Genomic DNA, 22,735 nt, shown 5'->3' with positions numbered 1-22,735 from the left:
GCTCTTAGGTCGTGCATGCCTTTGATAAATACTTGGTAGTAGTTCGCGAGGCCTAAGAAGCTCTGTAAAGTTGTCACAGTATGTGGTGCTGGCATGTTTCTAATTGCTATCGCTCTTTCTGGATCAGAGCGTCGACCATCTTTACTTATTATTTGTCCTAAATACTTGATTTCGTCTAGACAAAACTCACATTTGTTTTCTTTTCCTTGAATCCGTACTCGTTTATTCTTGCGAACACTTGTTTTAAATGCTCTCTATGTTCACTTATGGACACGATCCTTATGATTATGTCATCCAGGTATGTACAAGCACAATCTAAACCGTTCAACATTGTGTCCCTCGCTTGCTGGAATATCGCCGGCGCGACTTTTATCCCGAACGGTAATCGGTTATACTTGAATAACCCTTTGTGTGTGTTAATGCATAACATCTTTGAGCATGTTTCTTCTATCGGAATTTTCAAATAGGCGTCGGACGAATCTACTTTTGAAAAAATTTTCCCACCATTTAGTTTGGCAAAAATCTCTTTCGGGCTGGGTAAAGGGTAATGGTGATTTTGTAGCATATTATTTAACCCGGTTAAAAAATCTCCGCAGACTCGAATTCGTTCCGATTTCTTCTTTACGTACACCGTAGGCGCTGCCCAAACGCTAGTTTCGATTTTCGATAAAATGCCCGTTCTTTCAAGTCTGTCTAATTCGCTATCTATTTTGTCTAATCCGGCGAACGGCACGTTCCGTTTTTTTCTTAAATACTGGTGTTGCATCCCTTTTTTAGCTCGAACGAAGCTTTCAATTTATTACATCTTCCCAATCCCATAGTAAATATTTCTGGGAATTCGTTCTTTAGTTCATTTTTAATATTTTCTGACGTTGTGGTGCAGCTGGTTATTTTTTTACAAAAAGCGTTCATCGGCTTATCCCAAAGGTTGCATTTTTCAATAAAATCCGTCCCCAATCAATTCTCGCTTTCTTTAATTACGAAGATTTTCAATTTCTTCGTCATGCCATTTTAATTAATGGGCAGGCCGACTTCTCCTTCGAATTTGATTTTGTCTCCTGTCACCATTCTAGCACCCTTACTTGACTTTTTCAGAGTCGGTTTATCCAGTTTTTTCCAAGTGCTAACGTTTATTACCGACAAATCTGCTCCAGAATCAAGTTGAAATTTTATTTGTTTGTCGAAAATATTAACCAAGGCATATTTTCTAAATTGTCGTTCTCTTTGTCGTTTGTTCTCATTTGGTGTACTCTATATTTTGTTCTGCAACAAATACTCTTATGTCCGACTTTGTCGCAATTGAAGCACCTGATATTTTTGTAAGGACAGTCCTTTCCCCAATGTTTTTCATCACATCTTCCGCAATTATTACTTGGTTCCGATTTTCTATAGTTCCTTTGACTTGAATCGTAATTTCGTTTTCTGTAATTAGAGTTTGAGTATTTATACCTCGCGTAATCTTTTGGATTTTGACGAGTCTCACACTTTCTTTGCACTGCTTTTCTACCAGATTTTTTAATCTTCCTTCAGACACTCCTGCTTCTTCTATATCTCTGGAATCTTTTTTTTAGTGATACTGCCCTTTGACAATCTTCTGCTAACTTTTGCAGTGTCAGACCTTGTTCTGTCTCTAATTTTGAGAGAACGCGTCTTCAGATCTCTGATTTTTTGTAGAAACTAGCCCCTGTGCAAACATTAAACATTTGAAGTCGTCCACCGTAAGTTCCGATAATTTAAAATTGTCGCAGTGTTTATTCACTACTGACGCATATGTTTTCTTAAGGTTCATACACGACCATATCTTGTGAAAAAGAGACATGTTCGGTCCGAATAACTCCTTAAGAAGTTTTACAGTCTCAGCGGAGTGTAATTGATTCGTTCTCCTTGGCAATATGAAATCAACAAATTTGCCATGTTCACTGGTACCAAGCTTTCAAAGTAATAAACTTACTTTCTTTGCGTTTGACCAGCTTTCGCAATCTGTTTCGAAAATATCTTCATACCTCTTAAAGTATGCCTCAAAAGTTTTATCCTCTTCTGGTAGGTACGTGAACACATCTATGCTATTCACAATTGTTGCGTTGGAAAAAGTCGTATTGCTTTCCTGTGCAGAATTAGTCGTTAATCTTTCCAACAAATCTTTTTGACCAAGTTGCATTTGCTCTATACATTTAAGAAGCCGTTCATTATGTCTTTCGTCTTTTTCTTGTTGTCTTTCGTCTCTTTCTTGTTGACGCCTTCTCTGTACTTCGTCTCTTTCTTGTTGACGCATTTGCATTTCCGCGAATAACTTGATAAGATCCTCCATTTTGTTTTTCAAATTAGTAAATAAGTCACTTTTACAATTTCCTTTCTTTAATAACTACGAACAACCGATTCCTTTTGTTACGTTATTAATTACGTACAAGAAAGAAAAAAATCTCTTCTTAGTACACTGAGAAAAATATTACTTTTTCTTTCAAAACAGTCTACCTAATAAGTTCACCGTATCCTAGCGAAACACTTTTTTGTGTGCACTTTGCATAAAGGGTTACTGTAACTTTCAAGTGTTTTTCTCGTAGGCACTTTGAAATAAAGTGCTTGCTGTTTTTTTTCAAGTGTCCCGGGTTTTGAATTTCCTTTCCGATTAGTCACAAACAACATCTTGGTGACAATTGCGTAGTTGCTGCGTTTTAGACATTGAATTTCCGAGTGAATTTTTTTTCAATCTTTGACGAGTAAGTATTTCCCGAATACCACTGTTGAGTGTGATAGTGTATTTTCTCACGCGTAAATCTTTTTTCGAAACCCCGTCGCCACTATTGTGTCTGTATCAATAACAACACGAACGCAGAAAGTAAAGGTAAAACAAATATATTAAGACGAAAAGATAATACATATTTACAAAGGTGCAGTTGTACTGCAGTTGGAAGATTGTCCGGCAGCGGGCGTGTTAAAGTCTTTCATGAAGCAACCGGCACATGCGTCTTTCCTATCCGCCGTTCGAACACAGCTCCCCGATCTTACTGACTTGATACCTTTATCTATATCTTTTCACCCACGTATGCTAATTAGTGGGCGTCTCCACAACAATATGACTCGTAAGAAACCAGTTTAAATAACAAGATCTGCCGCTATCAATAACAATGAACCAATCTACATATATAATCTAAACATAAATACTAATCGTAATACCTCTAACCCACCCAGTTGCATCAGGAGAAAGAAAAATATTTGGTTTAATCATCTATTTACCGTAAATGTCAAAACTAATATACCTAAAGAATTCTTCAACATTGTACAAAACTCTTTCAAATATCCACACAGATATAGCTCTATTTTCAATAAAAACTCAATCAGTATTTCTTATTTAGCAATGCTTAATTTAGCACAAAGAATCTTAACATCTAATAACAAAAAAATTAAATTAGCACAAAAATCCCTTTCCCAATTAAACCCAAAACTAATTGTAATTTTAATAACAATCATCGTTGCCCACTCAATAATGATTGCATCCACAAAGATGTAATATATTCATGCACAATTACTGCGCTCCCACGCAATCCTCCCGTAACAGACACTAATATTTCGTCTTCAAGTTATCTTTCTTCCCATCCTCCATCTGATATAGTTACTAATCCAATATACCATTCGAGCAGCCCCTCCGTCTACAATCATACAACTACCAATAATAAAATAAAAATAATAATAATGAGAATAATAATATTTCTCCTAACAGCCATCCTAACACTAACAACACTAATTATCCCCTCCAAAATAGTCCTCATACAATCATTGCCCCATCATTTGTTGAACACTATGAACAAAAGACAAACTATTTAACTAATACAAATCAGCAAATTAACATTAATATTAGACCTCGAGCTTTTAATAAAGTACATACATATATCGGCGCTACTTCAACAATAATTAAGAAAAGAATATCAAACCACATTTCTTCTGTTAACAACCATAATTCTAATAATAACCAAAGACCTTCTCTAACCACTTTAATTGAAAAACTTAACTCTAACAATACCCCCTTCTCAATCAATTGAATTATCATAAAAAAGTTAAGTCTTATACTCCAGGCTCTAAGTCATGTCGCCTCTACACAACCGAAGCTATAACTATAATTACATCCCTCAAAGTAACAATATAATAAATTCTAAAAACGAACTGATTTCTTTCTGTAAACATAAGTCAAAATTTAATTATGACAATTAAAGGGCCAAAAGAAGAGGATCTAATTAACAAGTAATTATATTAATAGATAGCATCGATGTAACTTCTTGATAATATTTGATTCATCACTTCGCTTCATTTCTTACTTTTACGTTAAAAAAACGAAGCTATTGATAAAGCCAGGAAGAGTCAATTCAGTAATGGAATGCGGACAATGCGCATAACAACAAAAATATCACAAAAACATATCATGCTTTCTCTCTCTCTCTCTCTCTCTCTCTCTCTCTCTTGCTCTCTTTCCCCCTCTCTCTGAAATGTATGACCCTGTTCTATTTCAGAGAACAGAAAAAATCGTTAGAAATTTTTTAAAAAATGCTGCAGGCTTATCTTTGTGAAAGAGTTCGAGATTTTCTATATATAGCCATTAATATATTTAAAAAGATATGAAGCAATTCAATTTATTTTGGAACAAATATTCCGTTGTAATTTAAATATAGGTGTTTAACTGAAATGAAATGAGTGTATTGTTGTTGCTTAACTTGTTGACTGATTTCATGTATTGATTATCGTAGGCGGTGTTCTCCATAATATGAGAGAGTTAGACTATGTCTACAATAAAAGTATGTCTTTTAAATAGAATGTTACTTATTATAGATATACATTTTAGTAACCTCCACATTGTTTAAGTGTGATTGTATTAACGATAAGCGCTGATTTAAGAAGTCTCCGTCGTAGTTTATTTGAAGTACATTAAACTTTTTTTTACATGTTTGGAGTCAAAAATATGATTATTCTGCAGTGAACGAGAGAATAATTTATTCAGAGAATTGATATTTCTATGCTTTTTACCTTTTTTTTTAAATTTCCACCTTTTTCCGTTTCTGAAATGGATCAGGATCATACATTTCATTACAGCAAAAATGTATTAAATATATTTCTACTAGTGTTTTGTTTTCTTAATTTCATTAATCCAGAGAGAGTCTCTAAATACAGACGATACTTTAATGAATACATGACATTTTTTCTTTTTTCTTTCTTTATTTCATCGGAATATATATATATATATATATATATATATATGCATGCATGTATACTAGCAGTTTAGCCCGACTTTAATCGGGCTCTATGTACCGTTCATAAATTTATGTGCCTATGTATATATTAAAAAGTGTGAATGTGTACGATAATGCCTTTCTATATAATAGGCTTCCTTAACTACCATTGAGAAAAGTTGGTAGAGACCGAAGAGGTCAACTTTTTAAACTTTGACCCCAATTTTGACACCTTAACATCTATTGTTGGGTTCAAATCAAATTATGTATCAGAAATCTACATCTAAAATTTCAAGTGTTTAGACCCAAAATTGGCGAAAGAATTTGGTAGAGCCTGCGAAGGTCAACTCTCTCAAGTCTAACCTCAAGCAGCCAAAATTTGGACCCAAAATTGGCGAAAGAATTTGGTAGAGCCTGCGAAGGTCAACTCTCTCAAGTCTAACCTCAAGCAGCCAAAATTTGGACCCCAAACTGATTAAAAAGCTTGCTGTATATCTGAATACCCTTCATGTAAAATTTCAAATTTTTAAACCTTAATGATTTTCTAGAGGTCGCAAAGGTAAAATCTTTTGAACTTTAAACTATTGGCAGCCAACTTTTCGGCCAACAACCGATTAAAAAGCTTGCTCTATGTCTGATTATAATTTATGAAGCAGTATTCCAGCAGTCCAGAAAGCAAGATTCATGAAGGCATTTGTAGTAAAGTTTGGAGAGAACTGGAGCTACTTCGGCGGAGCATTTTTTTAATAGCACAGCCGGGATGAGATCAGGTCCAGCAGTCCGGAAAGCAAGATTCATTAAGGCATTTGTTGTAAAGTTTGGAGAGAACTGGAGCTACTTCGGCGGAGCAGTTTTTTAATAGCACATCCGGGATGAGATCAGGTCCACATGGTTTTGAAGGGGCAAAGTGTTTCATGATTGCATGAACCTGAGAAAGAGTGATTTTCAGATCGTCTAGCGTGGCGTCTGTCTGCAAAGGAAAGTCAAAGTTGCTTTAATTCAAAATAGCGTTTCCAATTATTTAATTGTTTGAAAAAAAAAGAAAACTATTTTATAAAATTCCAATGTTGCTTTCATTACCAAACTGTTTTATTAAAATTATATATTTTTACGCAAAAAATTTCAATTATTGTTTTTCCAATCATATTTTGATAAATTTTTATACAATAAATGTTTTGGTTTTGCTTCATGATTGTCAAATGGCGTTCATACAGTTTAAACCATGATGAACATAGCATGTCATGTTTCCAATGAAACGGGTCTCGTAATAGGCACCACAAACCTCCCCATGTTAAGGACGGGTGTCAGAGTAGACACCCCTTAATCTTGTCAGCATATGTGAAAATCTATAGAAGTTGACATGTGTAATGTGAACGATGAGTTTGAAGTAATGTAATAATGTACCGAATTGAAAAAGGAAGGAAAAGTAAATTTTCTGTTCCATTTTTACCACAACCGTAAATCATTTCATTCTATGCAAATGTGACCTAACATAGTTTAATAATGTTCATAATATTTAATTATAAATAATATTAAGGTTTGGCAATAAATTCGTAAACTCCTGTCACACTAAGTAATTTATGTGAGTGAAATAGGAACTGAAAGGTTAAGGACAGCAGTTAATTTCCCCAAATGAAAAAAAAATATTAGTACACGTGAAGTAAAAAAAAATTATGGCCGAAGCATAAATAAATAAAAAAAATTTAACCGGAAAAAAACAAAAATAAATTAATTAATAAACAACCCACTTCCCCTTTATAAAAGAAGAAAACAGTAAATTTATTTGTTGTTGACCTTTCAAAGCTAACAACAAACAAAATACAAAAAGAAAGAACTAATTTATAAGAATTCAATGTTGCTTTCATTACGAAATTTTTGTTATATTTTTTTACGCAAATTTCTCAGTAAATGTTTGTCCAATTATATGTTGATAAATTATTACACAATAAACCTTTTGGTTTTGTTTCAGTTTTCAAATGGCGCAAGTTTAAATCATGATGAATATGTCATGTGATTTTCTGTTTGTTATAACCCAACATATCCCATGGAAAATTTGCCCGTTGTCATTAATGAAACCGAAAAATTTCCAAGTAAACGGGTCTCGGAATAGACACCCAAATCCTTCCCATATAAAGAACGGCTTTCTGAATAGACAACCCGTAACCATGTCAGTATACACGGAAACCTATAGAAGTTGACATATGGAATGTTAACGATGATTTTGCCGTAAAGTATTAATGTACTGGCATATCATTCTATGCAGGAATTCGTAAGGTCCTTTCACACTAAATAATTTAGGTGACTGAAAAAGGAATTCGAAGATTAAGGACAAAATTTAATTACCCAACTGTTTGTACACGTGAGAAAAAAAGTAATAAGAAATTTTTTCACGACCAGCTTACCAATTCAGTTATACTTTGAAGTTAAATAAATCCAATGTAAAAATACATTTAGAGATAAATAATAGCTGTCTTGATGTATTCCAGTAAAGTAAAGCCGTAAGATATCGAAGTAAAAATTACAAAAAAAGGAAACACCTTGTTTGTGTTAAGAATAGCATCGGTAGGGAAATTAATTTGGCTTTGAGTTATATCTAAACGATGTTTACAATCACAATGACATCGGAAAAAGTGAAACATGGAAGAAACGAAACGAAAGCATAAGAAACGAAGTAAACCGGAAATACGGTTTTTAGAGATGCATATAGAAATGCATTGTTTACATTTTTAAATGTATTAGTTTCCGATGCTAGTTGGTAAATATTTTAAAGCACTCATAAATTGATTTGTTACTAATAGAGATTGATTTATTCGTAATCGATTTACGTGAAAATTTGACAGTTTACATTTTCTAATGCGATAACAGGAAAATTAATATTTAAATCTGAAATCGGAAAAACGGAAAAAGAAAAAGGAAGCATCGAATGAAAAGAAACGAAATAAAAGAAAATGGTATATTATTTAGTAATGAAAGAAAGAAAAGAAAAGGAAATAATATATTATTTAGTAATGAAAAAAAAAGAAAAAAAGGAATAACCAAGAAAAGGAGAGAATAATTTTTTTCCTAGTGTAATAATGTTTCGAAGTAAAGTGTAAATAGGAAATGTATAATTAGGCGTGGTGCGTTTCCCGCAGAAGGAAGCATTTCAGTTTTTGTATGCAACTGCAAAACCCAAAAACGGTGTGCGTTCGTATTAGTCCTTCGTGAACGATGAAGCGGCGGTGTAAATGGGGAGCAGGAAAATGAGGAATGAAATGGAGAAAAGATTTTACAACACCCATTGATTCTTACAGGTTATGGCAATAAACTCTCACCAGAAAAAATATAGGAATGTACGATTATCGAGCAAGTGTAGATGTAATAGGCCTATAGCACACCTCACATAATGGACTGCAGTTTGTGCATATTACATTTGCATGAAATATCTTGAATTTTAATCATATTAAGGTCAAACTCAGAGGGGAAAATTAACTTAATTTTATTTATACAGAGATAATATTGATAAAAAATAATAAAATAAAATGAATAAATAAAAATAAAGGTAAATGTAAGAACTAATAAATGTATAATTAGATATTAAGCAGAAATTAGTTAATACTTAATGACTTACGAATATCGATTGACATAATTTTAATACTAACATTTTATATTAAACGTATTAGTTAATTGATTTATAACATGCACTGAATTAATCATTGGATAATAAGTGAAATACATTATAACTGTATAAACATTACTTATTAGTGGGATATGGATGGAAATGGATTATGTATTATGAAAGAATGAATTTTTAAAAAGTAATTATATCGATGGATTCGTTCTAAGGGCGGTAGCTCTATCATACTTTAAATTGTATAAATTTTAACATTTTACGATTAAGTTACACAAATGAGTATTTAGCGAAATTATAAATCTCAACCAAACATAATTATAGGTTTGGAATTAACTAATACTTTTATAATTATAATTGAAATAGTAGTACACGAGATTATAACAGTTAAGTGAACATAATTATGTATGGATTCAAATTCAGATTAATAAATAATGTAATATAATCGTAAACTATTTTTGTTTTGTTTAAGTGTCGTATATGCGAACATCTGTAATAGTTTATAATCATTGATGTTAGTTTCATAAGTATGCATATATTAATTAGTATTAATAAATTTCCTAATTATTAAATAGAACATTTTGGCAGAATATTCCTTAATTAATTAAATATGTTAGTACGAATAGATGGGTTTAGTGACTTTATTTCTCAAATTCAAAATCGCGTAATGGAAACATATTACAAGGTATTTACAGCTTCTCTTCCAATTTTCGGATTTTAATCATGTAAACACGTACCTTATTTCCTTTTGACAGATGGATTGTTGCTATTTCTTCTGATGAGTAAGGGGAAAAATAGATGCGCTAATTGATATAATAATTAAGTGATTGAATTTGCTCTAAGAAACAGATACTGTCAATAATTCTAAATATCAACTGAATTAAAGGAATAAACAATAAAATGATCAACATCGTGAACTTTGGAATATAAACTTTTGTTATTTAATCACAATCTTTATATATATATATATATATATATATATATATATATATATATGTATATGTGTGTGTGTGTGTGTGTTATTTATAGGTGTTATTTATTTGTTTTTGTTTTTAGTCATACGTTTTGAATGAATACAATTAGTTATACTAAAGTGGATTTTTACCTAAATGTGAGTTGGGAATAATTTTAACTTTTACCAATTTGGTATCCCCAAAATGGGGAGCGGAATATATATTGCTTTTTTTAAATATAATTATCCACTGACACGTGTTTCCTCGTCTACGACTCATCAGAGTGGCTGAATCTTGCTGATGAATCGTAGACAACAAAACATGTTTCAGTGGATAATTATATTTTGAAAACAATATATATATATAAATATATATATATGTGTGTGTGTGTATGTGTGTATGTGTGTGTAAGCAGTTTGATAGGTAAAGGATGATGCAAATGATGGTGGATTGGGTAAATCTAATAAACGTTTTCGGTGAAATCGTTGGAAGCACAAGTGTGAATAGTTTGTGTTCATTGTAAATTTAGTCCGATAGAACGCAGCTGTCCGAGTAAAAACTAAAAGCTCGAAACGTTAAATGAAACTGATTATTTCCTCGGGTCTTGTCAAATGGACAATCGAATGACCCGACAATTGACTCTCACAAATCCTGTTTTTCTTTCCTTTTTTTTTGGGGGGGGGTGTAAATTCCTTTTGTAGATTAATGAACTGCATAAAAAAAATGGCAACTTACAAATAACAAGCTTTGATCGGCATTACTTTATTGTTTTATTTTATGAATGATTTTTTTTGTTCTCTTGTTATGATTTTTTTTGTTATTCAATTGTAATGGCAATGCGGCCGCATTTGTTTTTGGTTAGTGATTCGAGTCGTCGTGTGATCAGACACAATTATATATAAAGCTAGCCAGAAACACAATAAAACTCATTACACCTTGATTATGATGGTGAATTAAGGGTTAGTTTTTCTACCAATCAATGCCAATTATACAAATATTACTTGATGATGATGATGATGATGATGATGATAAAAGGAATATTTTCTACCAATCTATATAGATACTAGCAAAGACCCGACCTTAACCTTTGGCATTGACATTGAAAAAATAGTGTGCACCATCTGTAGATCAGAGACTATCATTATGTCAGCTTCATTGGTCCAGTGGTGTGGGATGTAGGAGAGTATACATACACTGGTTATTACCTCGATTTTAAGCCATTTACCGTTGTAAATTGCGTTCACCATCCCTAGGTCGGGGAGAATCATCATGCCAGGTTTGGCAATGATCAGTTCAGTGGGTTTCGCTGCATGATAGTAGTACACACAAACACATACACACACGTGAACGCTACTATTATATATATATATATATATATATATATATATATATATATATATGATTTTATTATGATACTTATGACGACGAGGACGACGAATAAAAGATTATTTTTCTACCAGTCAATGTCAATCATGCAGATATTTCATTATGATTACGATGATGATGACGGCGACTATGAAACAAAGATTATATTTTCTACCAATCAATGTCAATTATATAGGTATTCCATTTCATGATTCTGATGATGATATTGACTATGTAGCAAATATTTTTCGACCAATCAATAATAATTATATTGTTATTTCATGATGATGATGATGATGATTAAAACTCTGCATTCAAGAGTTATTTTTTTATCAATCCATCTCGGTTATTCATGCAGATATTTCGTTTCGTTGATGTTAAAAATAACTATGCCGTTATTAAATAGGAATGCAATTTTTAACACGATAGCATTTATAAAGCATTTATAAAAATATTTATAAAAGCATTTATAAAAACGAAATGCAATAAGACTTTGTGTAATTTCTTTTTGATTTAATTCGTGAACACGAACTAGTATACACTATTTGGTGTTGCTACAGTTTACGAATTTTTTAGGCATGTTCAGAGTCTTTACGTGAATAACTGGAAGATGCTGAATCAAGGGAAGTCCATACATAATAATAAATATGAAATATCATATTAAAGCGTATCTTTTGCTCGTGTAATGCCAGACAACCTGCTAGTATATATATATATATATATATATATATATATATATATATATATATATATATATATATATATAAGAAGGTTGTCTGGCATTACACGAGCAAAAGATACGCTTATATATATATATATATATATATATATATATATATATATATATATATATATATATATATATAGCTGTTAGAAAAGGGAGACTTTGTTCCACCCCCATGGAGGTATCCATGATAACAAGAGGAACTGAGGGAACATATTTAATGGGAATTTAAAAAAGATTAAAAGAATAAAATCGAGATTGTTTTATTTATTTATTTATTTATTTGAAAAGGGAAACGAATTCAAACAGGGAATGACTAAAATAAAATAAAATTATCAGAAAGAAAAAAAAACCCTTTGATTTGGCTTTGAAAAATCAGAGTCTTACCATATCGGTTGACTCTACCCCCTTATTTTTTTTCAACCTCCATTAAATGTTTTCCCTCCGTACTTCTTTTTCTATGGATACAAAAAATTACTAAGTATTCCTTTTTATCATCTATAACAGAATTTTGTACCCCTAAAATGGAAAAAAAATATATATACATACTTTATAATATCATCCATAGACACACCGTTTTGCTGTATCACACCACTTCTGTTCTGATAGACTAGTAACTATCTTTAGCAAGGATTGAAATTTGACGCCAAAGCGATAGTCGGCACTTCTAACCGTTACGCTATTTGACTGCTTCCAAGATAAGTATGTGAAATTACAATGAACAAACATTTTACGTACGCTTAAGTTCCATTTGTGTATACAAACCGCATTGCATTATACGTGGCAGTTTGTTATATCAAATAACATCATGTGTACATCATTAATTTCTGATCAAATTACCAGATCGTTATGACTTTTTCGAACACAGCTTCTATCCACATCCAGGAAATCGCCCATTTTTTTTAAATCAAATAAATAGATTGTCTGCTCTTGTTGAGAAACCTACTGCGGTGTTACTGTAGAGAGCTTCACATGTCTCCCCTCATTTACTTATTCTACAATACATTGTAGTGTATATTGCACTGTAGAGAACACACTCTTTATTTTATAAAATTATTTTTTATACAATGGCTTCGATTTAAGTTGAAAATGCAGAAGTCATGTATCATGGTCCGATTGAAGTCCGAACCGTAACATTCATTTTGAACATATCTTATTATAGAAACAACTTTTGATTTTATCAAATTGTATTTACATAATGACTTCAATTAAAGTTTTAAATACAATATCAGTGTATTATGATGAAATTATACTCTAAACAGAAACATTAACTTAGAACGTACCTAAGTCTTATGAAAAAATCTAATGTCGGTTTTATTTAGTGGGCCTTTCTTCCTTAAATGAGTCAGAAGCAGTGATGTATAACTTAATTTCTTTTTGCATATAAAATTGCACCGATCAACATTTACCGGTGCCTGATGAAAGTTTATGAAGCCGATGCAGTTGATTTCATCACAGTAATGAAGTAGGTGCATAGCTTTCAGAGTGACGACAGAGATAGGATAACAAAGCGCACTCTGGAGTTTTACGACAGACGCATCAAAAGAGATTGGGAGAAGTGCATTGAGAATGGGGGTGGCTATGTAGAAAAAAATATTTTGCACATAGGATAGTGTATCTAAATTGTATCACTCCTGTATTTGTAGCTCTTTAAATTTTTCAGTTGCATTATATTTGTGTGCGACCCTCGTATAAGTATATATATATATATATATATATATATATATATATATATACATATATATACATATGTTTGTGTGTGTGCGTGTGTGTGTGTATTAGTGTGTGTGAGAGGGAGAGAGAGAGAGAGGGAGAGAGAGAGAATTATTATAGCTCATTTACATAACTCCAGAAAAAAGTTTACGACTTTTAAACACGTGTAAAACTTTCTTTTTTAAAATATGCGCCTGTGTATCCATGTTTGTGTAGATGTAAATTTTCTAATATAGAAGGCCATTATTTAGGAAATATCCGTTACCGGGGAAAAGATGAATGTATCCGAGCTTCTTTGTAATGCGGCTGATGCGAGAACCAAAGGAAGTCGCTGATGGTTGTGGTAAGTGGGGACTGAGCTAAGTACGAGTGGACGGCCAGATTGTTAAGGTCGTGATTTCAATTTTGTTTCCGGGTTGGAAGTTAGCAGGAAGATTTCCAATATCCGGCGGAAGCCCCTTCATTAAGAGAAGCAATTGTCGGTCGATAGCTGAAAGCAGCGTGTGTTTGAAGAGAGAGCCAGTTCGAGGAATACGGAGTGTGAATAGCTGGCAAGAGAAATATGCGCAGCTGCTTAGAAATAACAAAAATCACACATGATGCGCACTCTCCTTGGAACCAAAGCCAACTGATAGCCCGTTCCTTATTAATTGAGGTAAGTTTCGGGACCACCCTCCCAGTCTCACTTTCAGAAAGGGGTTAGTTATTGCTAATCGAACCAATCACCTCGACACACCGGTTCTCGTCAGATCACCGAAATTAAGTAACGCTGATTGTGGCAACTAATAAATGGGTGACCATTTGGGATTACCAAGGTACTTTATGTAGGTGTAAGGTTAGGTCAGTACCACTACTTTCCAATGTGTGTAGTGACTGCCTGTGCACGCATTGACACTACCACATGATTGTAGTAGGACTTCAATTGCAGCTTTTTTTTAGGCCAGATTTCTTTTTCACGGGCGCTGGTCAATCAAACCCTATCTTTCCGACCTTTGCGCTATATTTTACCGCTATTGGAGGGATATAATTTAACACCCACCCGTATCCAACTATCTCTCTCTCTCTCTCTCTCTCTATTTCTCAATATATATATATATATATATATATATATATATATAAATAAATATATATATATACATATATTTGTAGTCATCGATACACAGTCCTGTTTCGTTGTATCACAACTCATCAGTGCCGCTAGACTAGCATCTCTCCCAAGCCAAGGATTGAACCTAGAACCGTCGTGTTGACAGTAGGCAGTTCTTCAACTCGACCATGGAATCGACGCCCGTAAATAACTCGTCGGAATATCTATATGAATAGGCACACGCAACCACTTTTTTGTGCTCAAATCGCCTATTCGTAAACAAACAAACAACGAGCTTCGCATTTTCAGCAAATTAAGTAGCAGGTGAGATTATTTACGACAGTGCTCTACCCAAAGAGGGGGGGCTTAAAGTATATTTGTAGTCATCGACATACAGTTCTGTTTCGTTGTATCACAACTCATCAGTGCCGCTAGACTAGCACCTCTCCCAAGCCGAGGATTGAATATAGAACCATGGCATTGATAGTCAGCAGTTCTACCGATCGATCCACGGGAGCGGCGCCCGTAAATTATCTCGCCAAAAAATAATCAGAACAAGATATAGCAATATCATTGTATCTTAAGACTTCAGGGATGTTGTTATGTGTTCTTGAACGATGCTACATCATTTTAATATTTTATTAAACTACTTTAAAAAATTTTCAGAAATATTTAGAAGCCAAAACACGGAGGGAGGCATACTAATTGTTCAAATAGGTAGCATTTTGTAATTACTAGTGGAGCATGTGTTCTGGCGCTGCTCTGGAAATTTAGAAAAATAAACTAATGATCTTAACTTGAACTTCCTTTTACTTTTTCTATTTGATTTTTATGCACGCTAGACTAAAACATTTGGTAAGAATTTTATGAACGGTCGTTAGTGGTCCGTATATGTTTTTCGGATTCGTTATTGTGTCCTTAAAAGCGTCTCGAACGTTGTGCAGTATATTTTTCTTTAGATACATTTGTTTTTGTTTTTTATGGCTACCTTGTTTTACTTGAGTATCCTAGTAAAGAGGGAGAGACTTTTACGTAAAAACAGACAAATTTATAAATGATTATGAAATTGAATTATTAAATAAATAATGAAATGTGAAGAGAGTATTTTAGCTATGGCTTTGTTGAGCAAACAGATTTCATGACATTTTTCGTTTATAGAGAACGAGTGGATTCTCCTCATTTAACTACTATATTACAGAAGCCTAACAGATAGTTCAAATTGAAATACATGTTAAACTTACTGAATTACGTGGGACCATGCATGCTTCACTTGATTTTTTTTGTTATAAGTAGTGATCGTGAATTGATAATATTTCATTTCCCTCCATTCAACGTTCATCAACTTAAATAAAGGAATCTGACTCAAATACTGAAACTCCTGAAGTACTTTAGCGATTAAAATGACAAAACTGTTTTTTAAAGTGACAACTACGAAGAGTACGCTGTGAATAACGTCAATACCTACAATATTTCATCTTAGAAATAACATCATCTATGCATCTTTTATCAAGACAGCTTAGATCTCTATCCATAGCCTAATCGCATTCTGATTTCGCTGCCGTTGTTTAGAAATTACAACTGTAATGTGATATCTAAAAGAAATTAGAAACGTCAATGTCTATATCAGAATTTACGGTTCTGATGTTTTAAAAGATCTGGGGAAGATAGAAAGGCCTACACGTGGACTGGATAGTCGGTGAAATTAGTTACTTTCGAGGGATACGCATTGCCACTTAAACCATGCATAGTGTCATTAGTAACCCAGTCAAAAAAATGAAAGATGAATTATAATGGTGATAGTAAGACGAGAAAGATACCGGAAATCTGGAGAACGACGATGCATCCGTTCAGTCTCGAAAGGCAACTGATACACCCTGTAGGGGCAGCTGTGCGTGTAATTGTGAGGAAAGCGCTGTGCAGTCACTAACCACACCACCCCTGAATCGGCACGGTGTGATTCCAGTGGCAAGGACGACTGGAAACAATGCCGAGATAAGCGGAGAGCACATACAGCACCTGGAAGTCCCAAATGGTCACCCATTTAGTACTTACAAGGTTTAACGTTGCTTAACTTCGGTGATCCAACGGAAACCGGTGTGTCAACGTGATTATGCCTGAAATCTGTAGAAACTTAGTATTAATCGAATTCTAGGAAAACCCATTCTTTCTCAGAGTAAAATTGTTTCTAATCACTTGCAGACGAATATCAATCGTATAAAAAAAATGATAGGCTGCGAGTTGATTTTCGACGAACCTAGTACTTTATTGCTTATGAGAAATGTTACTGAAGAGAGTCAAAAACTGTAACGGCCGAAATACTGTGATAATTACTACAAATGAAATAAAGACAACAGTCCGATACAATGTTAATGGCGTACAAAAGAAGAATAATTTACAAGTAAAACATTCACATAATTGTTTTTTTCTTTGCGGATTCAAAGGTGAAAAGATAAGCGATCGTAAAGGGTTGATTAATTGGTTGTGGTAATAGCGTCTGACAGGTGGTCACAATGTTGGTCAATTAGGTTACAAGTCATTCCCAACCAACGTGAATGTACGCCTGTAATCATCATGTTCATTGCTATAAACAAACCTATCGTCAATTCTCCATCGCCGAAAACCTGTAATTGAAAATCACAAAAATCGAAAGAGAAATGGTCTTAGGAATTGCTTCTCTATTATAATGGCTATTTGATGCTGTGTCTGCAACCGAAATAATTTCAGTTCAAACAAATATATAAGATGTTCTTACTAGAAGATTTTATTTAAATGTAGAACGTAGTCAATTACATCTTGTTTAACTAGACACGGCTGAAATGGAAGGAGGGAGTAAGTATTTTTAATCGAGTCTCTCTGTAAAAATCTACCAAAAATCAAGTAATTATCCAATCAATACGAAATATTCAACGATTATTAAGTAAATAATGAACTTTATAATAGTGTACTTTTTTCATAATCAGTATTTATATAAATATTTTAACTTATAAAATCTCCTTCTTTATTTGTGGCTGAAAATATGCTTAAAATAATCAGCCGACATTTAACAAAATATATTGTGTTGTGTGGAGCGTAAGCATCGTAGGTAAAAATACACAATTGTGCACGTATTAGATTTTGAGGTTGAAAATCCAAATTTTTAATTTAATTGTTATATTGCCTCTGTTATGGTAGACCATAAAGCCAATAAACTGTTGTGTGTATTTATATCTCCCCTTGTTCTTTTTGCTGCGACGTATCGCTTGACTTAGTTTGAAGTGTGGAGGACTTGTTTCTATCACACTCTGTTATTTTTGGTCCTGATTCAAGAAAGAGTCAAGACGACAAATCGTAATAATAGATGCAGGAGTTGTCTCCAACACATACGGCGTCTAGCATTACAAAAATGGTCACCCATCTGGTATTCGCCAGCCTCATCGTTGCTTAACTTCGTAGGTTATGTAGGCAATATATATATATATATATATATATATCGCTTATGAAAAAAGAATAAGACTTTTATAAAGTGTATTCGTCACTTAATCGTAAAAACAAGCGTTAAAACTGTATGCAAATTTACAGGACTAAATGAACTTATTTTGTTTTTGAAAGGCTATCGTACTTTCTTGCAAACTAGTATATAATTTTGGATTTTTAAAATTCTGCTACGCTGAATCTATAAAGTGAGATAACAGATGGAATTATTCGAAATTCAGATACTTATGTTTTTATATTGGGTAATATCCTTATAGCAAATTATCCTAAATCTTATTTAGACAAAAAAATTAATTGGTTTAAAAACTTTTACAAATATTTAAATGCATCATCCATTGAGACAAAAATGGCGGTGAATGGTTGTTTTGGGGAGAAAATTATAAATTAAAAATCTAATAAAAATAATAGAAAACCTTTATATTTTCATATGATAAAATTTAGGTTTTATCTTTCTGGAAAAATGGTTGCTCACAAATAGTTAATTTTAATAGATTTTAATTCGTTTTAAATTTTAAAAAATTGTTTTTATTCTATTGTTTTTGGCTGTGCATATGTTTAATCTATCAAGCCACATAGTCTTATATTTTATATTTTAACATGCCCAATAACAATAATAATGCTTACCGAAAACGAAATAAATGCAATATACACACGTACTCAAACGTTCATATCAGCAGAAAATCTGAAATAATTTAAAACACGTTGTTATTTATCAATACAAATTATATACGATAAGAGAACGTGTTTCATCATATGTTTTTATCTAGTAGTCTTAATTATATATGAAAAGATAAATAGAAATCCAGGTGTTGTATTTAATACCATATGTTGTCTTACGTTTGTTCGCTTTTATGACATGTCAACATATATGGCGCTACGTCGGTTGCATTAAAATATTTAAAAACATGTATGCTATTATGCATTACGTTTCAAAAATGAAAACATAGATGTACCTCTGGCAGTGTCCTGTTAAGAGATGGGATGGCATATATGTTCCTCCGACTGTGACATGTCGTTTATTTAACATATAGAAACATATATTGACCATTACAGCTGTTATGTTTAATACACAAAAATAGACATGTGCCCACACCTGTAGTATTTTAATACTTTAGAACATATATGTAGTTATCTATGTTTCATTTTAATTCATGGAGGCATATATGTATATGCGTGTGCCGCGTTTTGATTAATAGAAACATGTGTCCATTCGGCTATGGGGTCCAAACACATGAAAACATATATGTCTTGAGGACAGTTGTCATTTTATACGTATACCGACATATGTATGCCCCGTTTTTATACGAAGGGACACAGAAGATATGTGCTATACCAGGACATGACATCTCATAATCAAATGTTATACCCTTTATTCCTCCTTTTTCTATATAAATCAGTAGCCGAAGGGATTCCCTTCTCTAGACAACAACAGACCATATACAAATTAAATACAGCTAGATTAATAGCCACTATCGTCTGTAGTTTTCGAATAACATTTAGGACACATTCAGTTCTGATAAGAAAATACTGCATTGCATCTAACGAGCAACACTTTTACAATCCCTACATTATTAGAGGAAAGTGCCCTCATTTTCTCTCTAAAAAATTAGTCCTACTTCTGTTACCAGTAGTCACCGAATTCTACACGTTCCACAGACTCTGTGATTTCACCGATCGTAATTGGCTCATACATACATAGATCTAATAATTATTCCAATTTCCAGTTCACAAATGATAAACTCTCCATCGCCAAAGTCTGTCCATTCTCATATTTCGGAATCCGTCTCTTCACTTTATAAACGAACGGTTACTACCATTAAAATATGGCATCTCTAAGAGACGTCCGGTATCTTGTTCATTTAATGCATAGGTCATTTCAGTCATGTAAGATCGAAAATACCAGAGAGAAAACCATTAAACGAACGTTCTATAACACTTTTACTGTTTTTTTTTTTACTAAGTTTAAAACACGCTATCTACTATAAGAATCGTCTTCGTCCTCGTCAACGTTGTCGTCAACGTTGTCGTTAAACCGACAACAACAACAACAACAACAACAACAACAACGACAACAACGACAACAACAACAACAACAAAACAGCAACAAAATTACACATACCCTGCGATTGAGTTTGTTACCAGTAAACACATTTCGTAATAGCGACTGATACTTTTCTTCCTTTCATTTTTTGCTCCATTTTACATGCTTTCGCAAATTTTAACATTCAAATATATGCAGATAGGAACAACATGAAGAATTTTTACGATGGTCTTAAGTAAATTTATAGTCCAACACTATCCAAATCATCACCTCTCTTAAGTGCAGACGGATCAACTCTCCACACTGACAAAGACGTGATCCTTAGAAGATAAGGGAAGCATTTTAAAAGTGTATTAAACCGTCCCTCTCTCATCAATCATCTGGCATGAGAAGAAAGCTCCAAGAAAGGTGCCAAGAACAAAATGCTGATCTTTACTCCACCTATGTCTATCTGACCAAAGCGTTTGATAATGTAAGCAGAGAAAGCCCCTGGGGAATAATAGTAACGTATGGGTGTCCTAAAAAATTATTGCCATTATACGTCAGTTTCATGAGGGAATGATATCCAGAGTGCAAGATCTTGACCATTGTGAAGTCACAAATGGAGTGAAATAGATGTGTGTTTTGGCTCCCACCCTGTCCAACCTCATGTTCTCTGCGATGCTGACGGCGACGCTCATGTAAGCATTGGAATCAAGTACATATTTGACGGATCAGTTTTCAACCTGAAGAGGCTACAAGCAACATCTAGGGTTGCGTCAGACACTGTAAATGACCGCCTGTTTACTGATCATTGTGCCCTTAACGCTACCTCTTCGTAATACGAACTGATATTTCTGTTCCTTTCATTTTTGTACTCCAGTTTACATACTTTCACAGTGCAAGTATATTCGCAGGGGTTTGTGAAATTGTTTATTTCACAACCAATACCAAAGAGACTGATGATGTTCAGCCTCCTCCGGGAAAACCATATGCAAGATCCAACATTTCAATCGGGGGACAAAGAATCAATGTTGCTGACAAGTTAACTTACCTTGGCAGTACGCTCTCCCGTAATGTAGTCATTGGCGATGAATTCAACACCAGACTTTCTAAAGCAAGCATTGCCTTTGGCAAACTCCAGACAAGAATTTATGGGACAGAAGAGGCATCACCTCAATGACAAAGATCAAAGTTTATAAAGCTATCATACTCACTAATTACTCTATGCATGTAAGTCGTGGACTGTCTACCAACGGCACGCTAGAAAATTAAATCAGATCCATACACCCAGACTGAGAAAACTGCTTGACAGAGGCTAGCAGGAAAGGATACCAGGCAAATAAGTCCTCATTCGACAGGACTCCCAAACATCCCCACTATCCAGATGAAGGTCCAGCTTCGCTGGGCTGGTCATGTGGCCCGCATGCCAGACTACAGATTGCCCAAGAAACTTTTGTCTGCTCAGCTCCAACATGGCAAGCGGTCATAGCGGCCTGAGAAAACGATTTAAAGACACTCTGAAGGCATCACTTCTTGATCAGTCAGCATGGGAGCAGAAAGCTTAAAATAGAGCAAAGCGGGGCGCTGCTGTTCACGACAGTGCCTGCAAATATAAAAGTAACCGAAAAGTTTCTGCAGAGAAGCGCAGAAAGGACAGGAAGGACAATGTTTTGAAGCCGTCGACATCTGCTAAGATTCTCTGTTCTCACTGCAATAGAACTTTTCAAGAAAATATTGGGCTTATCAGCCATACCAGCACTCACCGATTCTGACTCCTGTCACCCTACCCTGAAGGGTGATCAGATGGTCCTCGTCTTTCGGACAGACGAACAAAAGTAACACAAGTAGGTTACGTCTTAGTGTTATTAATATGAATTTATCCAGGTTTTTCGTATAAGAAATGAACTGGCTGAGTCCAGCCATGAATACGGAGGGGTATGCCAGTCTTGAAGAGATATTGAAAGATACGTTGAAAGCTTATACCGGGCAAGACTCGGAACACCGATTCATTAAGGCGACTTTTTAGATTTTATTACTCGATTACTCTAATCAAGGTCACTCAGCTATTTCAAACAAATGTATCCTTTCCAGAGATTTATCTCTTCTTTATGTACAGCTCATACTCAATTCGATTTATGATGGTTTATTCTATTTTTAAATAAGTAAAATTTGATTTATGATGGTTTATTCTATTTTTAAATAAGTAAAATTCGATTTATGATGGTGCATTCTATTTTTAAATAAGTAAAATTTGATTTATGATGGTTCATTCTATTTTTAAATAAGTAAAATTTGATTTATGATGGTTCATTCTATTTTTAAATAAGTAAAATTTGATTTAAGATGGTTCATTCTATTTTAAATAAGTAAAATTCGATTTATGATGGTTCATTCTATTTTCAAATAAGTAAAATTTTATTTATGATAGTTCATTCTATTTTTAAATAAGTAAACTTCGATTTATTATTGTTCATTCTTTTTTTAAATAAGTAAAATTTGATTTATGATGGTTCATTCTATATTTAAATGAGTAAAATTTGATTTATGATGGTTCATTCTATTTTTAAATGAGT

Source organism: Euprymna scolopes, chromosome 18, assembly GCF_053919585.1.
Source record: "Euprymna scolopes isolate OS-2025 chromosome 18, ASM5391958v1, whole genome shotgun sequence".
Classification (NCBI taxonomy): Eukaryota; Metazoa; Mollusca; class Cephalopoda; order Sepiida; family Sepiolidae; genus Euprymna; species Euprymna scolopes.
The sequence above is the reverse complement of the archived record's forward strand: the minus strand, read 5'-3'. Positions refer to the sequence as shown.